The sequence below is a fragment of the Struthio camelus genome, chromosome 5 (genome assembly GCF_040807025.1).
Source record: "Struthio camelus isolate bStrCam1 chromosome 5, bStrCam1.hap1, whole genome shotgun sequence".
Lineage (NCBI taxonomy): Eukaryota > Metazoa > Chordata > Aves > Struthioniformes > Struthionidae > Struthio > Struthio camelus.
The window spans coordinates 30,553,429-30,560,404 of record NC_090946.1 but is presented as its reverse complement, the minus strand read 5'-3'; the positions used below and the strand labels follow the sequence as shown (position 1 = coordinate 30,560,404).

Sequence of the window (6,976 nt, the reverse complement as noted above, 5' to 3'; positions counted from 1 at the left end):
TTTTTTTTAAAAAAAAAAAAGCATTCTTCTTGAATAATGAATTGGACTTGCAGTATTTTTGGTCTGGAAAACTTGTTCACTTTCAAAAAACTGATCGACATTTGAACTATTTGCACTTTGTTTGTAAATTGTCTCCCAAAGCACAGCATCTATCAGTTAATTCCTATGAGGGTTAGTTTGTTGTGTATTTTAAGTCAGCCACTGTACAAACAGAAAGCTGATCCAATGAATCCCAAACACCTCTGATGTAAGAGGACAGTATTGCAGTGGTGGCTGTGGGCATCCTCTCTCTTTCTTGTTGCTTTTCTTGTGCTGTTGGTAGTTACATTTTGATGCTTCTATTTGACCTTAGATAGCACCTTATTTTAATGACTTGTCCTTCTGGAGTAGAAGCCAACTGTGTGAGAAACTGTAACAACCAAAATAATACAAAAATGATTCATATAGATAATGTATCTGTGAATGCATGATCTCTTACTATCAGCTGATGTTAGATTATTCTTCTGTACAAATTGACCATATCAAAAAGTGCACAGCCAACTTGGGCTTAAATCTTATGAATACCTTTTCAGTCCTTCCCACTGTTACATATTGCAAATACAAGTTTTATTGTGTAAGGTCTGGAAAAGCCTCAGCTGAATTCTTCATGTAGAATTGCTCCCATATTTAGTAGGAGGCTTGTAACTTCAAGAGTATGTGTGAATCTTGAAGTTTTTGCTAGAGACATAACTGTTTGTTAGTAGGATTTTTTTTTTCTAGCTTTCTACTGAGTGGTAGGGCTTTTAAGTATACAGAACAGCCTGAGAGAATTAGTCTTCTCATCTCAAGTTGGTTTTCATATTGGGGTGTCATTGGATTTAAATTGTTGCTCTTCTTTTAAATATTTATTTCTCGAAGGTCAGATAAAACCTCTGGAAGGTATTTAAGTGCATACAGAAATCTGTCTGCTCATCAGTTCATTTTTCTTTATCTCCCCTCAACATATTTTGGGGAAATTTGAGGGCTACCTTTCTATTTTTTGTGACCTGGAATATCATCCAGGAAAAACATCACCCTCAGGGCCATCCAAACTTTTTGCAAAGCAAGGTGAAACTAGGAGTTCATTTACTGTTGTATTTTTTTTTTTTTTTCTCACGGAGTCATGGCTAGAGCTCATCATAGTTAAGTATGTCAGTGTGCTGGTGAAACACTCATTTAAGTAGCACTCAACACAGCAGTTCATAGTCCATCAGAACAGCATAATATGAGTATATGAATACAGTAAATAACCAAAGACATTTGTATTCTGATTGGTTAGAAATGCACATCTGCTACTTGGAGAATAGGAATTTGCTTACAGTGCAATTATTGAGAAATAGCCCAGCATTAATTGTGCAAATCAAATTTTCCCAGCAGACCAGAGTACAGAGAAATGAATGTAAATAAAAAATAAGGATCAGCTTGATGTGCTGTTCTGCAATCAGGTTAAGACAATTCTTTCAGGATAATTATACTGAATGTGCTTTAGCTAGAACAATTTAATTAAGCATATATACATTGTGAAAGAAAGAAAAAGTGCACTGTTTGACTGGAGCACTCTTATGGAAAGCGATAACATGATACCATTAGGAAACTCAACAAGACAATAATCTACATCCATGCATTAAGAGAAGCAGAAGTCTGAACATCTGTTTCCAGCTATTGAATTCACAAAAGGGGTTTCTCTGTGGGGGGAATAAGTGAATAAACAACAGTTGGAGAAGGTTATCTCTGGCATTTAACAAAATGATGAAATGTCATGAAAATGAAATAGTGAGAATGAAATAATGACTGAAATGAAGGTGTGCTAGGACTTAGCTGGAATTCAGCTTAGTTAATAAAGCACAAATGTACAAAATCGAGAAAAACCTCTACCTATCCCTCATAAATCTTTTTAAAAGCATAATGTAAGAATGACTAACTTATGAATAGTATATACATTTTGTTTAAAATATACTGCAAGGTGGCATGAAATCATTTTAGAAAAACATATAATTAAAGCTGTTCCCCCAAAAGAATACCCAAGATACACAGCTGAAATTATGTTGCTTCAGCCAGAAAAATCAAAATGTGACAATCCAAAGAGGTGCTTCTAAGCACTAAAGAACAGTCCTATTGAAATGAAAGAAAAAGTTTTAACTTAGATATGGAATTTTCCCTTCTGCTCCCCGCCCCCCCCCCCCAACAAGAGCCTTGGAAAGGGAGTAATGATAATAAAAGCGAAATGGACCCAAGCACCAACTTGCTGCCAAGGGCTGTAATTCAATATCGCAGCATTTCAAGGGTAAATCGGTGTCAACTGCATTTGCCGTCCCTCTGAAAAAAAGTAAGCATTTAACTTCCGTTCAGTCTATGTAGACTGCTGAAATATAGGAAATCGGTTTCTGGGAAAGGAGGGGGGAAGGAAAAAAAAAAAAAAAAAAAAGAAAGGGTTTCCCAAAGAGAGCACCAAGTGGAGCGGACAGAAGTATGAAGAGCGGCAGCGCGGCTGCTGCCGGTCTGCGCAGGTTGGGGGCACGTCGGGGGCTGCCGGAGGCGGAAGGCTCAGCGGCGCTGCGGGCGGCCAGTGAGTGCGGCTCCGGGCGGGCCGGCGGGCGGCGCGGGGGGCCGCGGCCCCCGGGGGCGGCGGGAGCCGGAGCCCTGCTTCCAGCGGGAGCCCGGCCGGCGGCGGGCGGTGCAGAGCTCGCTCCCGGCCCCGCAGCGGAGCCCGCAGCCCGGGCTCCTTTAAATTGAGGGCGTTTCGTGTGTTTCCCCGGCTGCCTTTGAGTTTCTAAAGAGAAAAGGCCCGGGGATCCTAGCAGGGAAGTGATTCCCCCTGCAGCCTTTCAGTCTAGAGTAGGTGCTTTTGTTTCCGGCGAGGCGCCTCGCCGTGGGGCAGCGCGGGGCGGCCCGCCGGGGGCCGGCCGGCTGGAGAGGCTGGGCTCGGCCGCGGGCACCGCGCTCCGCGGCGGCGGTGGCTGCCTTCCGCCTGCGCGCTGGGGCAGGGGGGATTTTCTCTCTCTCTCTCTCTCTCTCTCTTTTTTTTTTCCTTTTCTTTTTTTTCCCTCCACTTCGCCTGTCCAGAGCTTGAAAGCTCCAGGGAGGCGGAATGAGTGCGTGGGTGGGTGCGGGAGAGAGAGGGAGGGAGACAGGGGCACGGTGGAGGAGACCTCGCCCGCGGCTTGCCTGAGGCTCTCTGCGGCCGGCCGCGGGGCGAGCTGCAGAGCCCCGGCATCCCTGCCGGGGGGCCGGCGGCTTGGGGGCCGCTGCGGCTTTGCTTGGTCCTGCCCCCGAGGGGCAGAGCCGGGAGCCGCGTTTCGAGCCTTCATGGCAAAGCCATTAGTTGAGCCTCGCTGCGGAGGGGCCCTGAGGAGGACAACCGCATCCGCGGCCAGCGCAGCGGGTGAGCGCACCGGGCCGGGCAGCCGGGGCTGGTTCCCCTCGCGAAGGTGTCCCGCGGGTTTCCAGCCCGGCTCCCGAGGTGCCCTGGCGAGTAGCCCGCGGTGGTGGTGGTGCGAGGAGTGGGAGAGGAGGCCGGGTGCCCGGCCTCCCCTCCACCGCCCCAGAGGGCGAGGGCAGCCCTTCAGGTTTTGGGCTGCTCAAGAAGGGCAAGATTTGACTTTTAAGAGGGCTCTGGTTCTTCACTACTGCTTCATCTATAAGAAATGATGGATGCTGCCTTCCTTCTCAAGGACTGCTCTCAGCGTCCTGCTGCGGTGTATCGGCTGAGCCCGCTTGCTCTACTGGCCTGGTGCGCTCCTAGAGGAGAAGGGCTCGCGGGGCATGGGGAAGGATGTGTTGCAGGCTCCCCGGTGCAGTTCTGGCATACTTCTGATGCTCCTTTGAAATTAAAAAGGAAAAAAAAAAGTACTCCTCAGTTTCCATTCATATTAAATCTTGAATGGTTTCTTTACTGTGGAGTAGACACTGTGCCAAGAGTGATGGTTTTATGATGGTTTTGTGATGTGGATTGTGATTTAATAGGAAATTAGCTGACGTTTCTAAATTCATCTCATATGGCCCAGAAGGCCATCTGATCAGCATTATGCTGTGGTACCCTTGTGGAACCACAACCAAACCAAACCAAACCTTGATGAAGGAGGTGAGGTGAGGAAGGCTCAGTACTTTCCTGAGCTTCTAGTTCTTATTTGCTTTAGGCTACTAACTCATTTAGTCATTCTGATATCTTTTTTTACCCACAGTCATATTTCAAGTGGCAGACTTACTATTTGAAGTCCTGCACTGCTCCACTTTAAACCTCTCAGTTAAGTTTGATTTCATTAGGAGAGGATTAGGAAATGGAACTTCCTAACGATTAAGTGCGAAGCTGGTGATCGTGAGTTAGCCTCTAATACTGTTTACAAAATATGCTGGCAGTAAGAGAGGTGCATACACGCTTCTTAAGATGTGATGCTGGTTATAAATGTGCATGTATACTTTCCTGTTTGGTGGAGATTAAGTTTTTTTTCATACTGATTTTTAATGGCCATTTTGCTCAGGCAAGCAGAAAAACATATAGCAATAGCCAGGCAAAGAGAAGTCGACTTAAAAGTTTTGGACTGTGTTAGGAATTGGGCTCAGATTCCAGAAGCTGTAAGAGGAAATAGATATTGAACATTCCTAAAGTTTTGGTCTATGTGAGAAAGTCTTCTTGCTTTCCCTTTGGTAGAGTAGGCATTATTGAGACAAAAAAGTTACTTCTGGTAGGCATAGTCCTGAAAACGTCTAGGCTTTCAGTGATTAGCTCAGACTTTTCTGTGTGGCTAATTTCATTTTAGTCTGGCCTCAGACCAGGGGCCTTACAGGTCCAAAGGATCAGTATGCTGTTTTTGCCGGGTGCTGTATACTCCGCTTTAAGTACTGCATGTATTTGTAGCAAGTATATTCATAACGTGAAGGACAAAGGCTTCTTGTGATTAAAGTTTACTTTATCAGTGTAGATCACATTTTGATGTAAGCTCTTAAAAATTCTAATTGATTAATGAGTTTCAGATGGTGGTTCCCCTGCAGTGCCCCTCCCCCTTCTCCTGACATGTACAGTGCGCTCCAAGTTAGTCTGGGAAGGCTCCAGAAACCTTGGGCTAAATTGGTTGTGGTATAGTTTATAGGGATAATAAAATAACTAGAAAAATTGAATTTCCTTACAAAAATATGCTTGCTGCATCCATGAGCTTGTGTTTTTTCTTCCTGTTTACCGAAGTGAGAAAACTCAGATTGCAGATAGGTGTGTTTAAGATGATGCAGGCAAGAATGACCTGTTGTTCCTTGTGGAAGGGAAACAGCTGTAACAGCTCTTGAGGAGGAGATGTGGTAGCAGAATCATAACTTCAAAAGTGATTATGTTTGTTGTTACATAAATAAAAGGGTAAAATGACAGTGATTACTGTTCTATAGTAAACTGGAAGTTACAGGTGATAAAGATTGACTGTGTCACATCTACCGGTGAGTGACAGGTCTATTTTTTTTTCTACTGATTCTTTTAGTCCATTTTGAGTATTCAAGTAGGGCAGGTTTTACCATTTCATCTGGGGAAATTATTCCACCATCTAGCAGATCTCACCATTGGGAACCGTTTCCTGACATTAAAAATATCAATTACAGAAGTTGTTAGTTACCTCTGTGGCTCTCAAAGGAAGGTATTCATATATCTTCCCCCCCCCCCCCCCCCCCCGCCCTTTCCTCATGTCTGAATGTGTGTATGTGTGTGAGTGTGTGTATGTGTGTATATATGGAGAGGATGGAGAAACAAAAGCTAATTGAGGAGTTGTCTCTAGTCTGTGGACTTATCTTGCACTCTCCAAATCTGAAAAATATGTCCACATTGAGGTAGGAAAACTGAAATCAATTTTTGAATGTGAACATACTTATGCTTGGACATGCCATGGTGGCAACTGGCACTTGCTTATGTGAAAGTGGTGATTATAAGGGTGAGCCCCCCTTTGTGGGCAGCCTCATTTCTGCTTGCATAAATGTGCACTTTGATGCCTCTTAATCTGTTTATGAACACTGAATCTTTAAAAAAAGAAAACAAAACAAACTTTTACACCCAGCTTACAGTTACAGTAAGTGAATGCTTCACACAGCCCAGTCAGACTCTAGTAAAGTTTCGGAAAGTTTGTTCTTTTCCATCTGCATGAGATGATTAGAACTAGCAGGGAGATCCAGCAGAGACCCTTGCCAGATACTCATGAGCTCTGTTCTGGCTTTTGATCGTCTGTCTCCTCTCTTTCCAGAATGGCTGCTTTCCAATAGCATTACCTTCTCTCTAAGACAGCAGGAGATTGTCTGCAGTTATAGCCGATACCCCTCCGTCAAAGCTAATGTGCAGTCGAGTGTTCAAGTTCCAGTTCCTTTAGAGAAAACTATTGCTCCTCTTGTCTAAGTTGCTGTCTGCTATCTCTACCACTGACAGTAAAGCTATTGCACAGTTCTATGCAAGATATGGACCTCTTCATCTAGTTTTGTTTCTTTTGCAAGCTGATAGCTAGCATGCCTCCTCAAACTGTTTTAGAGGAGACCTCAATTCAGAAGCACAAAGCCTGAATGTTTTAGTTCTATGAAGATTTTGGGAAATAGAGTCTCTGAATCCAAGTCCAAGGCACAGTTATGCCATCTTCCGTACCAGCTTTGTAGAGCAAGTAGGCTGCTGAATTGACATACATGAAAATCTTCAGTCCTGGATAACTCTGGTTTGGCTGCCAATTGATTGGATCCAATCTATTAGCTTGCCTGCTAAGCGATAGTACCCAAGCAAGCTAAAACATATCTCGGTTGCAAGGGCACACAGCAAGTGCATCGTACAACTTACATCAAGCTGGTATGATATAAAGGGACATCATCATCCTTTATGTCAGAGATGGTGTGACTGATAGCACTAAACATGGTCCTGTATTTGCTCCCTCGCCATTTTTAACATCTCTTTATTCTTTTCTAATACAAAGAAAAATGTTGCTTTATCTGGTTATTTAATTCTTGTGCT

General features: G+C 44.1%; 1 protein-coding gene across 7 annotated transcripts in view; it reads left to right on the top strand.

Annotated features, from left to right (window-relative positions):
• Positions 1 to 2,266: 2,266 nt before the first annotated feature.
• Positions 2,267 to 6,976, top strand: part of GAS2 (growth arrest specific 2) — a 102,997-nt gene continuing 98,287 nt past the window's right edge. Inside the window, exon 1 of one of the 7 annotated variants that reach the window (XM_068945338.1) lies at positions 2,267 to 2,344. The gene's annotated coding sequence lies outside the window, so the exon portion shown is untranslated. Of the gene's footprint in view, positions 2,585 to 2,923; positions 3,401 to 6,976 lie in introns of those variants that run through there. The other 6 variants (XM_068945336.1, XM_068945332.1, XM_068945334.1 and 3 more) reach the window with 6 other exon arrangements.